The following is a 25688-nucleotide window of genomic DNA, read 5'->3' on the forward strand; positions in this document are numbered from 1 at the left end:
CTTGACCAAATAAAAATCTAGCCTTTTCCCAATTTTAGTTCTTAGCAGATTTTAGCAACTTAGCACAAGTCAAGCAATCAACTTACACATGCAATTCTAAGAGTGTAGCAGCGGAATGTAAAACAATTTCATATGAAGGTAAAGGGAGGAGTTTGAGGGAGCAAACGCAATGTTGACACGGAGATTTTATATCAGTGGTTCCGATAGGTGGTGCTATCGTACATACACGTTGATGGAGACTTCAACCCATGAAGGGTAACGGTTGCGCGAGTCCACGGAGGGCTCCACCCACGAAGGGTCCACGAAGAAGCAACCTTGTCTATCCCACCATGGCCGTCGCGCACGAAGGACTTGCCTCACTCGGGTAGATCTTCACAAAGTAGGCGATCTCCTTGGCCGTACAAACTCCTTGGTTCAACTCCACAATCTTGACGGAGGCTCCCAAGTGACACCTAGCCAATCTAGGAGACACCACTCTCTAAGAGGTAATAAATGGTGTGTTGATGATGAACTCCTTGCTCTTGTGCTTCAAATGATAGTCTCCCCAACACTCAACTCTCTCATAGGATTGGATTTGGTGGAAAGATGATTTGAGTGGAAAGCAACTTGGGGAAGGCTAGAGATCAAGATTTATGTGGTTGGAATGGAATATCTTGACCTCAACACAAGTGTAGGTGGTTCTCTCTCAGAAAATTGTTGGATCTCTCCATGAATGAAGAGTGGGTGGAGGGGTATATATAGCCTCCACACAAAATCTAACCGTTACACACAATTTACCAAACTCGGTGGGACCGAATCGTGAAACTCGGTCAGACCGATTTAGTTCATAATGTGACCGTTAGACATTTCGGTGGGACCGACACGTCAACTCGGTGAGACCGATTTCGTTAGGGTTAGGGCATAACGTAATCTCGGTGAGACCGATTACACAAAATTGGTGAGACCGATTTTGGTAATAGACAAACAGAGAGTTGGTCAGGCAAACTCGGTGGGACCGATTCGCTCATCTCAGTTTGACCGAAACGTTACGAAAGGGAAACAGAGAGTTTGCATTGCAACCTCGGTGGGACCGATCGCTCATCTCGGTTTGACCGAAACGTTACGAAGGGAAACAGAGAGATTACAACCCCATCTCGGTGAGACCGAGATCCCTATCAGTGAGACCGAAAAGACTAGGGTTTCTGGCAGTGGCTATGTCAACTGAACTCAGTGGCGCCGGATAGAAAGTTTCGGTGGGGCCGAGTTTGACTTTTGGTTTGGGACATATGTGGATGTGAGAAAGTAGTTGAGGGTTTTTGGAGCATATCACTAAGCACTTTGAGCAAGAAACTCATTAAGCAACACCTCACCCCCTCTTGATAGTATTGGCTTTTCCTATGGACTCAATGTGATCTTGGATCACTTAAAATGAAAAATGTAGAGTCCTGAGCTTTGAGCTTGAGCCAATCCTTTGTCCTTGGCATTTTGAGGGGTCCACTTTTCTCATCCATGCCATGCCAATCATTGAGCTTTCCTGAAATGTTTATCTTGAAATAGCATTAGCTGAATGAGCTATATATTGTTAGGAATTACCAAAACCACCCAGGGATAGTTGCACTTTCAGTTTGACACTTTCCAACTTTTTCCATATGATGTCTCTGTCATGTGTATCCATTGGGAAGAACTGAGTATATTTATTATCATCTACCATGGAGAGGACAAATCTTGCCTGTTTGTCCATCTGAGCATTGTTGTGGCAATTTTTTTGTGTGCCCCCTTTTCTTACATGGAATGACAATATTCCAGTACTAGCCTCAATTCATTTTCTATTAAAATTGCTAGAAACTAAATCAGTAAGTTTCAGGGGGAAAATCTCTTTGTGTGGGTGAAAGCAAAAAATCGAATTAACATAGGGTTGGTTCTTTGGCAGCTATTTAATTTGGCGGTCAAGTAACTTTGATTTTTTCAGAAAGAACTCTTTTCGGTGTCAAATTGCCTTGGATATTGAGTTGTTTCAGGTTTGGTGAGTTTATTTATTAGTTTTCCTTCTTTTATCTCTCAGTGTTAGAAATGACTAGTAATATTTTGAGATGACATAAGCTCGCTTTATCATTGCACTATAATTGGACCTAACTCCCCTATTTATTTCTTACCCGTGGTTAAGATAAATTTGATGTTTCGGTTCAATAAGTCATAAACAAAACCATGGCTTAATATATTTTGGCTCAAATCTTTTTGCTCAAATATAGAGCCATAGAGAACGTTTAAACGATAATCAGAATACATTGTTTTTGTATGGCATAATATTATATATGGACCGTGTTGTGAGCCCCTGTTTGCTGATTATGGTGTCGTTTGTGTGAAAAAAAATCATGTTTAACCATTAGAGCTCTAGAAAATGCCACAAGAAAGCAACGTAAAGCTAACTTTTTGATGTCATTGCATGAGAGTAGGTTCTCCAACACTTATAAGCATGAGAGTAGGTTCTCCATGGCCGGCTCTGTACTTGGGAATAACTATTTGAAGATTTCAGAATAAATGAAAAAAGGAATGTACTATCACAACTGGAGAGTCAAACCACCTGTGTTACTACATGATCTCACTGTTTTAGCATGTCAATCTTCTATTTCACATTTTCTTATGATAGCTTAGCCTGTAAAGAAACTACCGCACTTCACAGGATTTCCTTTTTTCATTAGCAAATTTTTATCATCTAGCCAATGCAATGTACCCCATAATGTTCAACCAGATGTACTGATCCACTCATCTGGCATGTGTACTCTGTTGTTCTTATAGTTTTTAAGCAGCAACAACAAGTGGGATAAAAAAAAGAAGCAACAAGAATTGTACAAATCAAGAGCACTTGAACGGGAGCGACGTGCCGCCGCGCCTTCGCCTGTTAGTAACTACTTATGCCTACTGAAGTAGCAGCAACACCGGAGTTTTGTTTAGAGCCATCTCGGCATCACCGCCCTTGCCTTACTGAACTTAGCAGCAGACTTCTCTTCTCCTTGGTTTACTTCGTGGTTTTGCTGAGTGATATTGGCTCAGTGCTTGCGAGATGTGCTTTGTTGGTGATCACCATTATTATTATTTTTTCTGTGTAATGTACTAAATTTAGGCGTGCAATTTGAATCTTGAGCTCGCAGTGCACCAACGGTCTGTCTAATTCTGCTGAACTTGAAGCTTGTGTGAGATGCGAGGAATGGCCATATTCTCATTCATCATTTTTCTATTATCTGCTTCCCTGCACCGAATTATATACCCGCTTGAGCTTCTCAGTATTATAGAGAAAGTCACCTTATGTCTGTCACCTGAATGAATTCACGTAAAAAAAAATTGAATTATCAATGCAACTGTGTATTTAGATAGGCAGAATCTGTAGTTGCTCTCCCGTTGCAATGGACGGGCACATTTACTAAAGGGGCTATTGCTTCTTGCGGTACGTCGCGGAAACTACCCTCAAAATTGTAAAATGTTACCCACCAATGCTATTAAGTGATAGAAAAATGTTTCATACAGGGGAATCCCTCGCCTGGGCCGGCCCATGTAGTAGGGACCTCCTATACTGCGCTCTGCGCGTTGGCGCGCCTGTTTGGGCCGGCCCATGTCTGGGCGGCCTTTTCTAAAATTTCACTTTTCATTTTTCATTTTTATTTTCCATTTAGTTTTTTCTACTTTAAATAATGAGACTTTTGAAATAATTTTTTTAATAATTCATAAAATGTTTGTGGATTTAAAAAATATTTGTGATTTTATAAAATGTTTGCGTACTAAAAACTGTTTGAAATTTGAAAACAAATGTTTGGGAAATTAAAAAATGTTAATGAAACTGAACAAAATTTCACCGATTCAGAAAATATTCATGAATGGAAAAATATCCTAAAATTCAGAAAACTGCTCATGACTTACAAAATAGTTTATTCATTCATAAAATGTTCGCTGGTTCAAAAAATGATCATGCATTTAAAAAGATGTTCGTTAAATAAAAATGTTCATGAATTTTAAAAATTGTTCCATCAATTTCGAAAACAATGTTCGTCCATTCCAGAAATGTTCGTCGATTCAAGAAAATTGTTAAAAACAATAATTATTTTTTTAAAATGTTTGCGAATAGTATAAAATATTCATGAATTCAGAAAATGTTCTTGATTTTATAAAATGTTTATTTTTAAAGTGTTCATGAATTTTTAAAATGTTCACGATTTCAAATATGTTTGCGAGTTTAAAAATTGTTCATGAGTTCACAAAATTGAGGGTGATAGTGTATCTTGGTGATGCAGCAAAATATGATCATGGCCATTGGAGATTATGATTTTTTTTTCTTCTATTGCAATGCACGGCCCTTTTGCTAGTATTACAATCTTAATATTGCAAAACTATTGCAGTGAATCAAACATATCATATTTAGTGATCTATATGAAAGTTTTTATTATATCCACCTTGAATACCTATCCTTTATGGACTAGTCTTAATAACCCGTGCAAATTACCATTACTATTTTTATACTCTCAAAAAGATTTAAGTGAGTATGAGAGTGGAACTATTTCTATAAAATATAACCACCGCTGTGCTCTAAAAGATATAATAGAAGCACTAGAGCAACTGTTTGGCTCAAAAGATTTAAGTGAAGCACATAGAGTATTCTAACAAATCACGAATAAATGCGTGTCTCTCTCAAAAGGTGTGTCCAGCAAACAATGATTGTGGAAAATTAAAGGGAAAACAAAGCAAAAAAAACTACTATAGCACAAGATGCTCCAAGTAAAACTCATATCATGTGTTGAATAAAAATGTAGCTCTCAGTAACATATCAATAGATTGTAGACGAAAGAGGGGATGCCATCCGGGGCATCCCCAAGCTTAGACGCTTGGGTCCTCCTTGAATATTACCTTGGGGTACCTTGGGCATCCCCAAGCTTAGGGTCTTGCCGCTCCTTATTCCTTCATCCATCGTGATCTGACCCAAAACTTGAAAACTCCAGCACACAAAACTGAACAGAAACCTCATGAGATCCGTTAATATACTAAAAGTTTCTGTTTTTCACATAATCAAGTCAACTATCATCCAAATCATCCCAAGACTTTACTTGGCACAAACACTAATTAAAACATAAAAACACAATCATAAAAGTAGCCATAATTGTGTCAATGCACCAAAACGGAAAGTAAAAGAAAAAAAATTAGGATACCTATTGGGTAGCCTCCCAACAAGCGCTATTGTTTTACGCCCCTAACTAAGCGTAAGGCATTGTTTCAAGTATTGTCATCTTTCGAATTCAACTCCTCAATTATGCATCCCCTCTCCCTAGGGGCCTTAGCATACATATTTTTAATAATCACACTCCTAGGGACAAAGTTGAGGAATTAATTTTCATAAATAGGTTCCTTTATCAAATTAATGAAATTGGGGTGCACACTAATCATTTTAAGATCCTGACTTCCGTTACTAGATGTGGCACCTATATTCTTAGGAACATAAATAAGCTTGGGATTCTTATTCTTCTTAAGACGAGTTCTTTCTATAGATTTAACGGAAGAAAAAGCAGATCCCAAATTAGTAATGACTTCTTCCAACTTGTCAATTCTAGAAGGACTTTGCTCTATTCTCTCATTAATTATTGATTCCTTCTCTTTTAGCATCTTTAATGTAGTTCCTACATTGGAGCAAAATTGAGTAACTAGATGACACCCTGCACGTTGTTGCGGGAACTGGTTGTCATATATGCTAGTTAAGTTGAAACATGAATACTTGTATGTAATGCGTCACACCTAATGAATAATCAATTCATCTCGTAAAGAGGTTTGCTAATTTTGCCTTTATCCAAATGAACATACAGTAAGATTTCTATAATAGGAAAATAAAGCATAGTTTTGGTTGTCATATTAAATAATAAATCGATAGGTAACCAAAAAACAAATCATATATGACTAATTGCATTGTTGGACTACTCAAGTAGTTAACTTCTCTATAAAAATGTGAATTCTACAATTTCAAGAAAAAGCTCAATAGTATTCAGTATTTCATGGATATGTACAATTGCATGGTATTACTCTTGTCACTGCTTTCTTCAAAGTTGTAATGATAAAAGATGAGAAACCTGCAAACATCAGACATGATAAAAATAAGTTAGATTGCAAATTGTTGTGGATGATGGCACGTAGCAAAACATAGCAAATACAATAAAGAAGGCCTAATAGGGGAGAGAAATTTCCAATCTAAAATGCAAATCTAGAAAGGTATAAAAAATATTCAGAGGGGGTTGCAAAGAAGCACATGAACACGACACTTGCTGGTGGGGGCAGAGCCGTAGAGGAAGTGATCTTGCATGGTGAAGCTTTATTAAATCAACACATACATTGTTGGCATTGCCGGGCAGAAAATACACCAAACTATGGCTGTGAACGATGGCTATTTTTTTAATAATACATTTTTTTTATTAATTTTCATAAATATTACGCTGGATAAAAAAATTTCAAAGATAATACACCGTCGGCCCGCTGCAGGCCGACTGGGCCTAGTCGGCCCACAGCAGGCCGATTGGATTCCAGTCGGCCTACAGCTGGCCGACTGGCCCCTGTCGGCCCACTGTGGGCTGATTGCGTCCCTGAAGCTAATTGGCTCGCTGTGGGCTAATTGTTTTTGCAAAAAAAAGTAGGCATAAAAAATATATGTTTAAAAAAATGTTAATCATGTAATTAAAAAAGTTAAACGTGTATAAAAATGTTCCTAATGTATACAAAAAATGTACAATATATATGCAAAAAAGTTGACATAAAAAATATGTTTTAAAAAGTGTTAAGCATGTATTTAAAAATTGTTAAATGTGTGTATAAAAAATGTTCCTTATTTATAGAAAAAAATATAGAATGTGTATGAAAAAAAGTTGACACCAAAAAAATATGTTTGAAAAGTTGACATTTTTTCAAATACATGATTAAAAATTGTTAAATGTGTGTATAAAAAATGTTTCTTATCTATTCAAAAAATATAGAATGTGTATGAAAAAAGTTGACACCAAAAAAATATGTTTGAAAAAAATGTTCCACTTCCATAAAAAAAGAGCAACCAATCATGCTTAGGTCCGTGATGCTCCCATACCGGATCCGGAGCTGGAACATTTTTTTATACACGTTTAACCTTTCATTCCAATACATGAAACATTTTTGTGTACTCGTTGAACATTTTTTCAAATACATGATTAACATTTTTTTTCAAACATAATTTTTTGGTGTCAACTTTTTTTCATACACATTCTATATTTTTTGTATAGATAAGGAACATTTTTTCAAATACATGATTAACATTTTTTTTCAAACATATTTTTAGTCAACTTTTTTGCATATATATTGTACATTTTTTGTATACATCAGGAACATTATTTTATACACGTTTAACATTTTTTAATTACATAATTAACATTTTTTTAAACATATATTTTTTATGCCTACTTTTTTTGCAAAAACAATTAGCCCACAGCGAGCCAATTAGCTCCAGTCGGCCCACAGTGGGCCGACATGACCCAATCAGCCCATAGTGGGCCGACAGGAGTCCAATCGGCCTGCTGTGGGCCGACTAGGCCCAGTCGGCCTGCAGCGGGCCGACGGTGTATTATTTTTAAATTTTTTTACCCAGCGTAATATTTATGAAAATTAATAAAAAAAAATATTATTTAAAAAAAATTGAACAATGGGGAATGGAGCATGTCATACTGGGCCAGACACTTTGTATGCCAAAATTAGTTCTTGTCTATTCAAATACTTACATCACTCAACATTAATTTGTCTTGGGGAGATGAACAATTTGAAGAAGATAATCGTGGTTGTGCTGACACCAAACGCTGCAATGTATGGAAAGCCTGTGTAAACGTTGTTGTTTTTGGGCTAGAATGTAGTAGATGGGTTGTTGCGTTCTAGGATATATTCATCGACTCCATGGATAAACTCTGCCTCATCGCCATGGCTTTCATCAGTGTCTAATAGCTCCACCAATGAGAAGAACGGCTGCTCCATAGAATTGCAATGTTTCAGTATGCAAACACTTGTAAACTGTATCAGTTCAAGGGAGCAACAGGCTTTGAGAATACGTACCTCAATCTTGAAGTCATCCTGATTTTTTTCCTTGTTGCAAATTCATGGCAGATTAATGTCCGTCAGAGAGAAAACAGTCATGTTAGACAGCAGAAAGCAAGTGCTGGACATGACGCGGAACATGATCTCCTCTTGTACTTCATCACCAACATGGATGCACTCATCACATTCTGCAGTTACCTCAGATGAGACGACCGCTGATCGAGCGCCGAGCAAGTACTGAGCAGCTCCACCAGCGCTCTCCCATACACCGTGCCGTTGCAGTGCATGAGCAGGATGTTGCGCTGGTGGCCGGTCACCAGCCAGTTCACGCACGAACGAACTTAGGAACGCGTGGATCTTTGGGAGGGGGAGCGACGGGCAGCCGCTGTACCGGGATGGGTAGTCCATGAAGATGGCAGTGGCGCCTTGCCGACGGAGGGAGTGGACGACCTCGGTTCCGATAGGATCTGGCGCCGGGAATGCAGGGTCCGGGAGGACGACATGGAACTGCGGCGGAAGAGGGGAAGGATCGGCCGAGGGAGGAGGAAGGAAGGACCGGGGGCGGGGACAAAGGTTCTTGCGCCACCGTGATCGATCCGGCTGGGCACCACCATCGACGTCCCTGGTCGCCGGCGTTCTACCCTTTCGTTCCCCTTCCTCTCTCACGCATGCGAAGGAAGGAGCACATGTAGGGAAGGGATGGGACAGGAAGGTGAAGGGGTTAGGATTTTATTTTCTTCTGTTTGCGAACTGAGACCATTGGACTTCGGTGGTAATTTATTGTGCAAACTGAGCAACAACATGCATGTCTATATGCCAATAAAAATTAGTTGAATGGGAAAAATAATTGATGATGTGGCAGTTTGCTGATGTGGATAGGTTGCATGTCAAGAGAAATAGTATAGTGGGGATGAAATATTTAGGTATTATAGATATGATTATGGACCTTCTTGTCTAGATTTTCTATATTTTCAATAGCTTCTAGGCTTTGCATCACATGCTCCAAAGTTAATGTCGTTTCATTAATAGTGATAGGTAGTGATCCTACTAAATTTCCCATGGCATTGAAAGCATCATTAGTGGACTACTCAAGAAATTCCCTCTGGTAATAGTGTCACACACAAATCTATACCAAGTAGTAACACCCACATAAAATTTGCAAAGAACTATAGTGGACTGCTTACGAGTTGATCCATTCTGAGCATCGCAAATCCTATACCAACCATCTTTTAAACTTTCACCTCCCCTTTGTTTAAAATTAAGCACTTCATTCTCAGGGGTACAAGTAAGAAGTGAAGAACTAGCCATAGTGACAAAGCAAGCAAACGAGGAAGCAACAAGGTAAAACATTTTTGTGTTTTTGTTTTTTATCAGAAGTGGGGGAGATGAAAAAGACAGGCAAATAAAAAGGTAAATTAAAAGTAGAGCAAGTAGACGATAGTTTCTGTGAAGGTACTTGATATGTTTTGATGATGTCTCCCCGACAGTGGCGCTAGAAATTCTTCCTGCTACTTGTGAGCTGCATTGGGATTTTCCCCGAAGAGGAGGGGAGATGCAGTACAATAGAGATAAGTATTTGCCTCAGTGAGAACTAAGGTTTATCGAACCAATAGGAGAATCACACAAAGCCTCGTGAACAACATCTACACACACAAAAGCAAATACTTGCACCCAACGCAGGCAAGAGGGTTGTCAATCCCCTTGAACTCGTTAGTTGCAAGGATCAAACCTTGTATAGGTAAATAGATAAATTGCAAAACAAAATAAAAGTAAATAAATTGCAGCAAGGTAATTTTGGATTTTATAATATGATAAAAGTAGACCCAGGGGCCATAGTATTCACTAGAGGCTTCTCTCACGAACACATAGCATATGGTGGGTAAACAAATTACTATTGGGCAATTGATAGAAAAGCGCATAGTTACGACGTATTCACGGCAATGATCATGTATATAGGCATCACATCCGAGAAGAGTAGACCGACTCCTGCCTGCATCTACTACTATTACTCCACCAGTCGACAACTATCCAGCATGCATCTATAGTATTAAGTTCATGACAAACAGAGTAACGCCTTAAGCAAGATGACATGATGTATACAAAGTACACCCAATCAATATGAATAAATCTCGTAGTTTGATCCTTAATGGCAACAATACAAATATGTGTCTTGTCCCCTTCTATCATTGGGATATAGAGCACCGCAAGATTGAACCCATTACAAAGCACCTCTCCCACTGAAGATAAATCAACCTAGTTGGCCAAACCAAATGGAGAGACCGGAGAGAAATACAAAGCTATAACAATCATGCATAATAAAGTTCAGAGAAGACTCAATTACTTTCAATGAATAATCTGATCATAAACCCACAATTCATCGGATCCCAACAAACACACCGCAAAAGAAGATTGCATCGGATAGAACTCCAAGAAGACCGAGGAGAACATTGTATTGAAGATCAAAGATAGAGAAGAAGCCATCTAGCTACTAGCTATGGACTCGTAGGTCTGTGGTGAACTACTCACGCATCATCTGAAGGCAACAAGGATGATTTAGAAGCCCTTCATGATCGATTCCCCCTCTGGCAGAGTATCGGAAAAGGCCTCTAGATGGGATCGTGGAAGAACCAAAGCTTTCGGCGGCGGAAAAAGTGTTTCGGGTGGCTCTCTGTTGGTTTGGGAATATTTGGGAATTTATAGAGGTGGAATTAGGTTAATCAGAGTTGTGTGGGAGTCACGAGCTCAAGGCTTTTGGACTCCACCGAACCTTCTAGTCCAGAAAAAATCACCGTAAAGTTTCATCGTATTTGGACTTCGTTTGGTACTGATTTTTCTGAAAAGTAAAAAAACAGGAACTAGCACTACGCACTGGGTTAATAGGTTAGTCCCAAAAAAGATATAAAATAGCATATAAGTGCATATAAAGCATCTAAGATTGATAATATAATAGCATGAAACAATAAAAAATTATAGACACGTTGGAGACGTATCACACTCCCCCCATCTTACTATGGCTTTATCATGAACTACAACATGAATGGGATGGAGAAAAGTGCAAACGGGGTGTTTGCTATGCTAAAAATGCGGAAACTGGAGTGCAGAAGAACAAGCAAGTGTTGCTAGTTAACAAGACCGATAGTTTTAAAAGAAGGTCAAGTCCAAAAAGAAATCTACTTGCACGGGTGTGACTGTCTCCTAGAAGAGGAACAAGGGCAGGGCCAATAAAGAGACTGGGTGTTTCTACTGCAAACCAAAGGGACAATCGAAACACAACTTCAAGAAGTACTTGGAGGATAAGAAGAATGGTTCTTTCGGCCAAGGTGTAAAAGTTATACAAGTTAATAATACCACTTACATGTTGCATAGCCATCTTGGTCACATCGGAAAGATACATATGCAAAAGCTTTATAAAGATGGAGTGTTAACGTCTTTTGATTTTGAATCATTTGATATATGTGAAGCTTGTCTGATGGGTAAAATGACTAAAACGCCGTTCACAGGTCATACTGAATGGGTGGGTGAATTGTTGGAGATAATACATAGTGATGTATGTGGTCCGACGAGCACACCAGTGCACCGTGGATATTTATACTTTGTAATCTTCACTGATGATTTGAGTAGATATGGTTATATTTACTTGATGAAACATAAGACTGAGATATTTGAAAAGTTCAAAGAATTTCGTAATGAAGTTGAGAATCATCATGGCAAAAATATAAAGTTTCTACGATCAGATCATGGAGGAGAATATCTAAGTCATGAGTTTAGCAAACATCTAAGTGATCATGGAATTCTTTCACAACATACTCCTCCCGGAACTCCGCAGAGAAATGGAGTACCTGAGAGGTGTAACCGAACCTTGTTAGACATGGTAAGGTCAATGATGTCACTTACCGATATGCGTTTATAATTTTGGGGATATGCACTTGAAACATCAACATATACACTAAATAGATCACCGTCAAAGTCTGCTGAGTCGACACGGAATGGGAAGAAACCCAATTTGTTGCATCTCAGGATTGGGATTATGATACTTATGTGAAGCATTTACAACCAAATAAACTCAACCCCAAAGCAGACAAATGTTACTTTGTAGGTTATCCCAAAGGAGCAATTGGGTATTCCTTCTACCAAAAGTGTGATGACAAAGTGTTTGTTGCAAATAATGGACACTTTCTCGAGAAGGACTTTCTCGCTAAAGAATTAAGTGGGAGAACAGTACAGCTTAATGAGATTACCGAATCTCTGGCAAAAGTAAGCTGGACTAATGAACCGAAATTTCTTTTGGAAGTTGTCTGCACAACTTAACAGAAAGTTGGTACACTAGTTGTAGAAACTGCAGTTAAGCCTGTAACCGAACTACGTAGGTCAGGAAGAATTAGCGAACCTCCCGAGTGGTTTCATAATGAAATATTCATCTTAGAAGAGGATGAACCTGCGCACTATAGAGAAGCGATGGCGGCGGCCAGCTGTGAGACCCTCGTTTTGCTCTTTTCTTTTTCTGGATTTCTTTGCCTTTTTGTTTGAATTTGGAGTTTTGAATCAACTCAGTTGGACTTATCCACTTGGGCATTTCCTTGATTTTCACCCAAGTGACTCACCTCCCTCTCAAACACCTCATTTCCTCTATGATATATCACAAAATGTCCATAGGAATATTTTTCATATGAAAAATATTCATTTATTCTTTGAAATCACACTTCAGTCACTTATGCTCCAAAGCAACCCTCATTTTTCTTGCCCACAAAAATCTGAGAAAATTCTTGAATATTCTTTGGACCTTGGCACACCTCCGTGCGCAAAAAAATTCATAGTTATTTGGAATATTTTTGCTACAGAAAATCTTTTCTGTTCTGGCCAGAAAATGCAGTTTCTACATGAAGTGCATTTTTCCTTGATCCAATGAAGCTGAAATTTTTAGGGATTCATTACCCTCCTAAGAAACCCTTAACCTCCCAAGCTTAGACCTAAACTCCTTCTAGATCTCTTTCTATTAACCTCACAAGTTTCTGTCCATAAACTTGCCAGGATGCTACACTCCTACCCAATCGACCTGTGCTCAACTCAAGAGCTTGGATCAACCCAACCTAACAAGGACTACACGCCAGACATGATTTTAATGCGCTGTGTGGCATGATGCCAGAGTTCACGCGGCACGTGTGTGCATGATGCTAGGCAGCTAGTCGACGCGCTCCGGATGCCGCCGACGTCTCTGTGGTGCACGTGCTCACTTCCCCGCTCGTCGCAGCTTGCCAAACCGCGCCACCATCCTCGTCCCAAAGACATTAACTCTCCCTGGCGCTCGCCGACGCCAGAGCTCGCCGCAGCGAGCACGGGCACGACGCGACCAAGCGTATAGTGCGCCCGTGCCCCTGTGCTCATCGCCACCCGAGCCCATGTGCTCGTCTCCTCCCTCCCACAGTGGCCGCGTGAACACCGGCCTCTTCTCCCCCTCTCATTGGAGCTCTTCGTCGCCGTGCGCCGTCTCCAGAGAGCTCCAGCGGAGTTCGAGACCCCCTTCCCATCTGCCTATAAATACTGCCCCCTCTAGCCTCTCCGAGCATCTCAACCCACTCACACAACCACCACGACGCAGTAGATAAGCCGCAGCCCGGCCGGGCAGGCCTTTGGCCGCCGTTCCCCACCCGAGCTCGCCGGTGATCCCCTCTGCTGCTCCCCACCCCTCCAGAGCCTCTCGAGCTCAATTGACTCCTCCAGCGACTCCCTGGTGATCCACTGGTGCTCGCTGAACCCGTTGGAGCCCCTGGAACTTCCCTCTCTCACCGTCTTCTTCATCTCTCGCGAACTCTGTCCGCTACCGCTGCTGGAGACGCCGTTTCCGAGCTACTCCGGCCATTCCTCGCCAAGCTACGGGTACAGGCAGGTGTGCCAGGGCCTCCTCTACCCATCCCTCCCTCTCAAAACGGCCGCCGAGCCCTCCTCACCGGAGAGAGACCCGCCGAAGCGCCTTCATCCTCTGTTTCTCTCCCCCTTCCCTCCAAACCAGACAGGTGGGGCCCGCTGTCAGCCACCCATCCGCTTCCGAAGGGTATGAGTGGAGGCACCCCGCGGGTTTACGCTTTCGACGTCACCCCCTGGTTTTCTTTTATTCAAATTGAATTCAAATTTTGACCAGAAACTTTGACCAGTCATAACTCCTAAACCATAAGTCCAAATGAATTGATTCTTTTTTGCATTGTGTTTGTATTGAAATATTCTAGCAGGACACCAAATTCGAGATTTTTCTCTGTTGACTAGAATTTCTAGTGAATTTCAGAAGTGTTCTTGATGTTTTCTTTTTGCTATTTTATTTATTTTCAGAAGGAGAAGCTTGCCTAGAGGAGAACCAGGAGGAGTGTGACCCTCCTCTGTGCTAATTAAGGCTAGCCACACAAATATTTGCATGGTGTCATTTCAATAATTACGATTTTCCAACTTGAATATGGTTTATTTCATGCATTTAATCATTTAATAAATATTGCTTATGCTAGTTTACTTTGTCATGATTGAAGTGCTTAGTTTGCAGTAGTGTTTGAGTACGTGGACTAGTGTGAGGCAGTAGAAGTATTTTTGGTAGTATGGCTATGGTTTGGTTATGATCGATATCAATTTCATATATGAGTTATTGATTTTACTATGTTAATGGCATAACTAAAAATGATGGGATTGAAAACCAGTGAAGTTGAAACCAGTGAGTTAAAGTGATTAGTAGTGCAAGTAGAGTGATTCTATGATGTTGATCCGTTTACTTTAGTGCTATGTGGATATAGTGCATGTCAGATAGTTGCATGTTCATGGCATAGTATGACTCGAGTTCTTTTATTTCAAGTTAAACCTGATGATAATTCAAATTGAACATAATGTTGATCGAGTCATGGTGCCACCGAATCGAGCTTCCAAGTGCAACCACATTTACCTTTATGGGAAGGCCTTTATTCAGTCCGTTGTCATGCCTCTGGTCGATGCCTCCAACGAGGGAAGGTTATGGGCGTGCGGTACCCTGGCCCGGTAAGCAGACATAACCTTGTGTGCCCGTTGTTGTTATGGTAACTTGTCCCCATCTGGGACCGTTGATTGTTTTGCCTTGGCGGTGGTCGTTGGATGTCATTGGTTGACATCGGGGCCACCCATGACTTAGCCCAGAGGGAAGTTGGTCGGAGTGGCCGAGAGAGTGCCATGGCAATGGGTTGGTTCTGTTGGAATGCCGTTGGTCCACCCGAATGGGAGTGTGAGGCCATGGGTTCCGTGGTGTGGGTACAGTGTACTAACCTCTGCAGAGTGTTTATTAAATCTATCGATAGCCGCATCCTCGGTTACGGACACAGCTCGTAAGTAGGTCACACCATGGATCAACATGATGAAGTTAATCTTGCACACTAAATTTATATGGTTGGCATTGATTATGTGATGAGATTGTTGAGACCATGAAGATGGTCGTTGTTGTGGGAACCAAAGTGTTGGTTTCGGTTATGATCCGGGGGTGATCACCGTATTGATGTTGTTGGTTATGAGGTAACCCGTTTGGTAAGAGAGTCTGAGGGACTTGGTGCACAAGCATGATTCACTTCATGAGTAGTATGTTGAAGCATTGCATTTAACTTGCTTAATTGTATATTATTGTTTACCATTATGCTTATACTTGTTGTGATCTTGCAAGTACATTCAATGTACTGACCTGGTGTGTCATGCCAGCTTTCAGGAAAGTCTTACCGGATCGGAGTGCTTCCGTTATCTAGATCGTGTCCACATCGGTGTCCCTGTGCTATGGAGTTCCGCTTCGTCGTCGTTCCGCTGCCGCGTAGTTGTCGTGATCGAGGCCCCTTCATGTTCATTAAACAATGTACATACTGTTCAGCCGCATCGTGTGTGCCGCTTGGCCTCGCTACCTGATGTAATATCGAACCTATGTGTTTGCTAGCATCAATAAAGCGGTTGTTTTATGTACCAAGTTGTTGTGTGTTGCCAGACGATTAGATCTCTGGGCTGGCAATGCAAGGTAAACCGGTTGCTCTGAGCCGGGGTGCCACAACGCTTGGTATCAGAGCCGTGCTGACTGTAGGACACGCTAGACCGCCGACGCATTAGTTGAACGGTAGCTAGTTTAATTTGAGTGCTGGTAGTGTTTGCATCTGATTGCTGCATTGCATGCACTTGGTTTATTATTATTTCTAACCGACTAATGGTTGTGAGTGTAGATGGCTCCAGTATCGTATGCGTGCTAGTTGGAGCTGCCACCATACACTTCGCCGCACCTTCTTCGGAGTGTATGGTGTCGCCTCTACCCTCACGGTGACGACCCAGTGTATCGGGTGTACTGGGAGCGCCTAGCAGACTCAGTATACGAGTATCACGCAGTGGTTACCTTGCGCAGCAGTTCGGCATCGGGCTCTTACACTCGTTCTTCTAGGAGTGGTTTCGCTTCTACCCCCGCTCAGGCTATTCAGTTTGCTGCGTTTGAGATCCTCATTGAGCTACGCTATAATGAGATCCAGATGCAGACCCACCCAGGTTTTTATTACTATCCATCCCTGCACGATGATGGTCGTGTCCGCTTTCCTATCATTGATCCGGCGGCCGATAGCACTACTAGCCACCTTTCCCGCTATATCACTGCTAGTTATCTTCTGATTCACGAGCTGGCTCGAGAGCTGACTCGTGCTCGCACTGCTTTAGTGTCCGCTAGGTCCTATCCCACTCCACCTTCCATGGGATTTACCACTTATATTTCACCGGTTTCTGGCTCGCCAGTTACCCCGGTTACTCCTTTGAGTAGCTCGGGCACCTCGATTGTGACTCCCCACAGTGCCCCTGCCGATTGGGCTTCACTTCTCACTACTCTCGCAGCCCCTATGCTCCAGCCTCATCCCGCACCTGCCCCTGAGGGAGAGCCCTCGAGGCAGCGCCGTCATGTTACCTTTAACCCGGAGGTTTCCGTTAACGTCGTCAGTTCAAGATCTAAGTCCGGCTCAGGAGAGGACCCAGAAGGACCAGCAGAGCACTAGATCATCAGAGTATCCGCAGTTGTCATGATGCTTGATGTACGGATGTAGTTGTACTTGTCATGATGTTTCGTTTCATGTATGAGCATAGTCGAACCCGTCATGATGTTCCCTTTCCTGTATGAGCCTATGCATAATTATGTTGGAACTTTTTATTATTTGCCTTGGTTTTTGCTGCTTTCTTTCAGGTTTGTCGCTTGGTTTTCTGCCCATTTTTGGATGTTTCTCATCTCGGTTGCCTCATATTGGGAAAAACAAACAATAGGATGACGCGGGGAGGCAGCAGCAGTCACGCCGGTGAGGATGTCCCTGTTCGTCGCTCGGCAAGAAAGGCAGGACATTCCCCCGAGCCGTATCCACCACCACTGCCTCCACCGCAATATCCGCCATCCACTGAACAAATCATGCGCATGTTCGAAGAAAGAAGAAACAATGATCTGATTGAGCTGTGGAAAAGTGTGCAAGATATGGTTGGGCAGAATGGAAAACAGAATGGCCATCACTCTAAACTGTCAGACTTTCAGAGGACTAAGCCTCCCAGTTGAGATTGGTTGGTTGCGGACTATTGAGAAGAAGCTTGAGATTGCCCGCACCGAGGAAGCCGACAAGGTTCCATTTGCTACGCACTATCTTGAGGGAGCTGCCTCTATATGGTGGGATAATGCTAAAGCTATGTGGCCTGCAGACGATGAAATCACTTGGGCTAAATTCAAAGACCATTTCCGCAAGTACCATATCCCCCCGGTATTATGAAAGTCAAGCAGCGTGAATTCCTCGCTCTCACCCAAGGAAGCCTGTAGTAAGTGAGTATCTGCATAAGTTCAACCATTTGGCCTCCTATTCTCTCTATGATGTGGCTACGGAAGAAAGAAAGATCGACATATTTCTTGGAGGACTGAATCAACACCTCAGATGCACTCTCAGTATGCTCGATTTTCCAGATTTCCAGACACTGGTAAACAAAGCCCTCATTACAGAAACAGAACACAAGCTCATGCACGACAATAAGCCCGTTAATAATGATCATAAGCGCAAGTTCGAGCCTAAGAAGGATGGACAGCCAGTGTAGAAGGCTCGTACCTGGCAGCAGACTCAGGTTGAGTACAAGCCCAATTAGCAGCAGAACGTTAACAAGACTACTACCCAAGTCAAGAATGTCGTGACCAGCCCGGTAAGCAAAGAGTGTCAACGCAACAATTCGTGTTTTTATTGTGGGAAAACTGGGCATTATGCCAGACAGTGTCCCAAGAGCGGCAAGTCAAATGCTCCATTTAAGCCGCAAGTCAACCACATGGGACCATACCTTGGCCAGAAGGCCATCCAAGGGCAAGTTCACCACCTCTCTGTAGATGAAGCCCAAGAGGACCCGGAAGTCGTCATTGGTATGTTCCCTGTTAATAGCATACCTGCAATAATTTTGTTTGACTCTGGGGCTTCCCACTCTTTTATTTTGCGGAGTTTTGTTGCCCGAAACAAGTTTACTTTCTCGATTTTGGGAAAGAGTATGATGGTACAATCACTGGGATCCGTGCTCAAAAGCAATCTGGCCTGCCGCAATTTGGAGATTGACATCAAGGGAGTCATCTTCCCAGCTTCTTTGATAGTCATCGAGTCTGCCAAGTTGGATATTATTTTGGGAATGAACTGGTTGACCCAATGATAACCCATAAGTATAGGGGATCGCAACAGTTTTTGAGGGTAGAGTATTCAACCCAAATTTATTGATTCGACACAAGGGGAGCCAAAGAATATTCTCAAGTATTAGCAGCTGAGTTGTCAATTCAACCACACCTGGATAACTTAGTATCTCCAGCAAGGTATTTAGTAGCAAAGTAGTATGGAAGTAACGGTAACGGTAGCAAAAGTAATATTTTTGGGTTTTGTAGTGATTGTAACAGTAGCAACGGAAAAGTAAATAAGCGAAGAACAATATGTGAAAAGCTCGTAGGCATTGGATTGGTGATGGAGAATTATGCCGGATGTGGTTCATCATGTAACAGTCATAACATAGGGTGACACAGAACTAGCTCCAATTCATCAATGTAATGTAGGCATGTATTCCGAATATAGTCATACGTGCTTATGGAAAAGAACTTGCATGACATCTTTTGTCCTACCCTCCCGTGGCAGCGGGGTCCTAATGGAAACTAAGGGATATTAAGGCCTCCTTTTAATAGAGTACCGGAACAAAGCATTAACACATAGTGAATACATGAACTCCTCAAACTACGGTCATCATCGGGAGTGGTCCTGATTATTGTCACTTCGGGGTTGCCGGATCATAACACATAGTAGGTGATTATAGACTTGCAAGATAGGATCAAGAACTCACATATATTCATGAAAACATAATAGGTTTAGATCTGAAATCATGGCACTCGGGCCCTAGTGACAAGCATTAAGCATAGCAAAGTCATAGCAACATCAATCTCAGAACATAGTGGATACTAGGGATCAAACCCTAACAAAACTAACTCGATTACATCATAGATCTCATCCAACCCATCACCGTCCAGCAAGCCTACGATGGAATTACTCACGCACGGCGGTGAGCATCATGAAATTGGTGATGGAGGATGGTTGATGACGACGACGGCGACGAATCCCCCTCTCCGGAGCCCCGAACGGACTCCAGATCAGCCCTCCTGAGAGGTTTTAGGGATTGTCGGCGGCTCCGTATTGTAAAACACGATGAATCCTTCTCCCTGATTTTTTTCTCCCCATAAGTGAATATATGGAGTTGGAGTTGAGGTCGGTGGAGCGTCAGGGGGCCCACTGTTGGAAATATGCCCTAGAGGCAATAATAAAATGGTTATTATTATATTTCCTTGTTCATGATAATTATCTATTGTTCATGCTATAATTGTGTTATCCGGAAATCGTAATACATGTGTGAATACATAGACCACAACATGTCCCTAGTGAGCCTCTAGTTGACTAGCTCGTTGATCAATAGATGGTTACGGTTTCCTGACCATGGACATTGGATGTCGTTGATAACGGGATCACATCATTAGGAGAATGATGTGATGGACAAGACCCAATCCTAAGCATAGCACTAGATCGTGTAGTTCGTTTGCTAAAGCTTTTCTAATGTCAAGTATCATTTCCTTAGACCATGAGATCGTGCAACTCCCGGATGCCGTAGGAATGCTTTGGGTGTACCAAACGTCACACCGTAACTGGGTGACTATAAAGGTGCACTACAGGTATCTCCGAAAGTGTCTGTTGGGTTGGCACGGATCGAGACTGGGATTTGTCACTCCGTATGACGGAGAGGTATCTCTGGGCCCACTCGGTAATGCATCATCATAATGAGCTCGATGTGACCAAGTAGTTGGTCATGGGATCATGCATTACGGAACGAGTAAAGTGACTTGCCGGTAACGAGATTGAACGAGGTATTGGGATACCGACGATCGAATCTCGGGCAAGTAACGTACCGATTGACAAAGGGAATTGTATACGGGATTGCTCGAATCCTCGACATCGTGGTTCAGCCGATGAGATCATCATGGAACGTGTGGGAGCCAACATGGGTATCCAGATCCCGCTGTTGGTTATTGGCTAGAGAGGTGTCTCGGTCATGTCTGCATGATTCCCGAACCCGTAGGGTCTACACACTTAAGGTTCGATGACGCTAGGGTTATAAGGAAGGTTTGTATGTGATTGCCGAATGTTGTTCGGAGTCCCGGATGAGATCCCGGACATCACGAGGAGTTCCGGATTGGTCCGGAGGTGAAGATTTATATATGGGAAGTCATCATACGGTCACCGGAAATATTCAGGGGTATACCGGTATTGTACCGAGACCACCGGAGGGGTTCCGGGGGTCCACCTGCCCCGGAGGGCCTTATGGGCTGTAGGTGGAAGGGAACCAGCCCCTAAGTGGGCTGGGCGCCATCCCCCCTAGGGCTCATGCGCCTAGGGTTGGGGGGAATTCTAAAGGGGGGCGCCCCCTTGCTTGGGGGGCAAGCCCCCTCCCCCTTGGCCGCCGCCCCCCCTCTAGATCTCATCTAGAGGGGCCGGCCCCCTTCCCCCTTCTCCCTATAAATAGAGGGGTGGAGGGAGGGCTGCAGCACCACATCCAAGGCGCAGCCCCTCCCCTCCCCAACACCTCTCCTCCTCCGCGTAAGCTTGGCGAAGCCCTGCCGGAGAACTGCCACTCCACCACCACCACACCGTCATGCTGCTGTTGGAGCCTTCTTCCTCAACCTCTCCCTCCTCCTTGCTGGATCAAGGCGCGGGAGACGTCACCGGGCTGCACGTGTGTTGAACGCGGAGGCACCGTTGTTCGGTGCTTGGATCGGATTCTGCCGCGATCTGAATCGCTACGTGTCTTGCAACGCTTCCGCATCGCGATCTTCAAAGGTATGAAGATGCACTCCCCTCTCGTTGCTAGTAAACTCCATAGATTGATCTTGGTGATGCGTAGAATTTTTTTAATTTCTGCAATGATCCCCAACAGTGGCATCATGAGCTAGGTCTATGCGTAGTTTCTATGCACGAGTAGAACACAAGTTGTTGTGGGCGTTGATTTTGTCAATTTACTTGCCGTTACTAGTCTTATCTTGATTCGGCGGCATCGTGGGATGAAGCGGCCTGGACCGACCTTACACGTACGCTTACGTGAGACAGGTTCCACCGACTGACATGCACTAGTTGCATAAGGTGGCTAGCGGGTGTTGTCTCTCCCACTTTAGTCGGATCAGATTCGATGAAAAGGGTCCTTATGAAGGGTAAATAGAAATTGGCATATCACGTTGTGGTTTTGGCGTAGGTAAGAAACGTTCTTGCTAGAAACCTATAGCAGCCACGTAAAAATTGCAACAACAATTAGAGGACGTCTAACTTGTTTTTGCAGCAAGTGTCATGTGATGTGATATGGCCAGAAGGATGTGATGAATGATATATGTGATGTATGAGATTGATCATGTTCTTGTAATAGGAATCATGACTTGCATGTCGATGAGTATGACAATCGGCAGGAGCTATAGGAGTTGTCTTAATTTATTTATGACCTGCGTGTCAACTGGAACGTCATGTAATTACTTTACTTTATTGCTAACTGTTAGCCATAGTAGTAGAAGTAATAGTTGGCGAGACAACTTCATGAAGACACGATGATGGAGATCATGATGATGGAGATCATGGTGTCATGCCGGTGACGATGATGATCATGGCGCCCCGAAGATGGAGATCAAAAGGAGCAAAATGATATTGGCCATATCATGTCACTATTTGATTGCATGTGATGTTTATCATGTTTTACATCTTATTTGCTTAGAACGACGGTAGCATAAATAAGATGATCCCTCGCTAAAATTTCTAGAAAGTGTTCCCCCTAACTGTGCACCGTTGCGAAGGTTCGTTGTTCCGAAGCACCACGTGATGATCGGGTGTGATAGGTTCTAACGTTCGCATACAACGGGTGTAAGCCAGATTTACACACGCAATACACTTAGGTTGACTTGATGAGCCTAGCATGTACAGACATGGCCTCGGAACACAAGAGACCGAAAGGTCGAGCATGAGTCGTATAGCAGATACGATCAACATGAAGATGTTCACCGATGATGACTAGTCCGTCTCACGTGATGATCGGACACGGCCTAGTTGGCTCGGATCATGTATCACTTAGATGACTAGAGGGATGTCTGTCTGAGTGGGAGTTCATTACTAATTTGATTAGATGAACTTAATTATCATGAACTTAGTCTAAAACCTTTACAATATGTCTTGTAGATCAAATGGCCCACGCTAATGTCAACCTCAACTTCAACGCGTTCCTAGAGAAAACCAAGCTGAAAGACGATGGTAGCAACTATACGGACTGGGTCCGGAACTTGAGGATCATCCTCATAGCTGCCAAGAAAGCATATGTCCTGGAAGCACCGCTAGGTGAAGCACCTGTCCTAGCAAACCAAGACGTTATGAACGCCTGGCAAGCACGTGTTGATGATTACTCCCTGGTTCAGTGCGGCATGCTTTACAGCTTAGAACCGGGGCTCCAAAAGCGTTTTGAGCAGCATGGAGCATATGAGATGTTCCAAGAGCTGAAAATGGTTTTCCAAGCTCATGCCCGGGTCGAGAGATATGAAGTCTCTGACAAGTTCTACAGTTGTAAGATGGAGGAGAATAGTTCTGTCAGCGAGCACATACTCAAAATGTCTGGGTTACACAATCGCTTATCTCAGCTGGGAGTTAATCTCCCGGATGACGCGGTCGTTGACAGAATCCTTCAGTCGCTCCCACATAGCTACAAGAGCTTTGTGATGAACTTCAATATGCAGGGGATGGAAAAGACCATTCCTGAGGTATATTCAATGCTGAAATCAGCGGAGGTGGAGATCAAAAAGGAACATCAAGTGTTGATGGTCAATAAAACCACTAGTTTCAAGAAAGGCAAGGGTAAGAAGAACTTCAAGAAGGACGGCAAGGGGGTTGCCGCGCCCGGTAAGCCAGTTGCCGGGAAGAAGCCAAAGCATGGACCCAAGCCTGAGACTGAGTGCTTTTATTGCAAGGGAAATGGTCACTGGAAGCGGAACTGCCCCAAGTACTTAGCGGATAAGAAGGCCGGCAATACCAAAGGTATATGTGATATACATGTTATTGATGTATACCTTACCAGCGCTCATAGTAGCTCCTGGGTATTTGATACCGGTGCGGTTGCTCATATTTGTAACTCAAAACAGGAGATGCGGAATAAGCGGAGACTGGCGAAGGACGAGGTGACGATGCGCGTCGGGAATGGTTCCAAGGTCGATGTGATCGCCGTCGGCACGCTACCTCTACATTTACCTACGGGATTAGTTTTAAACCTCAATAATTGTTATTTAGTGCCAGCTTTGAGCATGAACATTGTATCTGGATCTCGTTTAATGCGAGATGGCTACTCATTTAAATCTGAGAATAATGGTTGTTCTGTTTATATGAGAGATATGTTTTATGGTCATGCCCCGCTGGTCAATGGTTTATTCTTATTGAATCTCGAACATGATGTTACACATATTCATAGTGTGAATGCCAAAAGATGTAAGGTTGATAATGATAGTCCCACATACTTGTGGCACTGCCGCCTTGGTCACATTGGTGTCAAACGCATGAAGAAACTCCATGCAGATGGACTTTTGGAGTCTCTTGATTATGAATCATTTGACACGTGTGAACCATGCCTCATGGGCAAAATGACCAAGACTCCATTCTCCGGAACAATGGAGCGAGCAACCAACTTATTGGAAATCATACATACTGATGTGTGCGGTCCAACGAGCGTTGAGGCTCGCGGTGGTTATCGTTATGTTCTCACTCTCACTGATGATTTAAGTAGATATGGGTATGTCTACTTAATGAAACACAAGTCTGAGACCTTTGAACAGTTCAAGTTCAGAGTGAGGTTGAGAATCAACGTGACAGGAAAATAAAGTTCTTACGATCAGATCGTGGGGGAGAATATTTGAGTCACGAATTTGGCACGCACTTAAGGAAATGTGGAATTGTTTCACAACTCACGCCGCCTGGAACACCTCAGCATAATGGTGTATCCGAACGTCGTAATCGCACTCTGTTGGACATGGTGCGATCTATGATGTCTCTTACCGACCTACCGCTATCATTTTGGGGATATGCTTTTAGAGACTGCCGCATTCACTTTAAATAGGGCTCCGTCGAAATCCATTGAGACGACACCGTATGAATTATGGTTTGGGAAGAAACCTAAGCTATCGTTTCTGAAAGTTTGGGGATGCGATGCTTATGTCAAGAAACTTCAACCTGAAAAGCTCGAACCCAAGTCAAAAAAATGCGTCTTCATAGGATACCCTAAGGAAACTATTGGGTATACCTTCTACCTCAGATCCGAAGGCAAGATCTTTGTTGCCAAGAATGGATCCTTTCTAGAGAAAGATTTTCTCTCGAAATAAGTAGGTGGGAGGAAAGTGGAACTTGATGAAGTACTGCCTCTTGAACCGGAAAGTAGCGCAGCTCAAGAAAATGTTTCTGTGGTGCCTGCACCGACTAGAGAGGAAGTTAAGATGATGATCAAGGAACTTCGGATCAAGTTACTACTGAACTTCGTAGGTCCACAAGGACACGTTCCGCACCAGAGTGGTATGGCGACCCTGTCCTGGAAATCATGTTGTTAGGCAACGGTGAACCTTCGAACTATGAAGAAGCGATGGCGGGCCCGGATTCCGACAAATGGCTTGAAGCCATGAAATCCGAGATAGGATCCATGTATGAAAACGAAGTATGGACTTTGACTGACTTGCCCGATGATCGGCGAGCCATAGAAAATAAATGGATCTTTAAGAAGAAGACAGATGCGGATGGTAATGTGACCATCTATAAGGCTCGGCTTGTCGCTAAGGGTTATCGACAAGTTCAAGGGGTTGACTACGATGAGACTTTCTCACTCGTAGCGAAGCTGAAGCCCGTCCGAATCATGTTAGCAATTGCCGCGTTCTATGATTATGAGATATGGCAAATGGACGTCAAAACGACATTCCTTAATGGTTTCCTTAAGGAAGAATTGTATATGATGCAGCCAAATGGTTTTGTCGACCCTAAGAATGCTGACAAGGTGTGCAAGCTCCAACGCTCAATCTATGGGCTGGTGCAAGCATCTCGGAGTTGGAA

This window comes from Aegilops tauschii, chromosome 1 (assembly GCF_002575655.3).
Source record: "Aegilops tauschii subsp. strangulata cultivar AL8/78 chromosome 1, Aet v6.0, whole genome shotgun sequence".
Lineage (NCBI taxonomy): Eukaryota > Viridiplantae > Streptophyta > Magnoliopsida > Poales > Poaceae > Aegilops > Aegilops tauschii.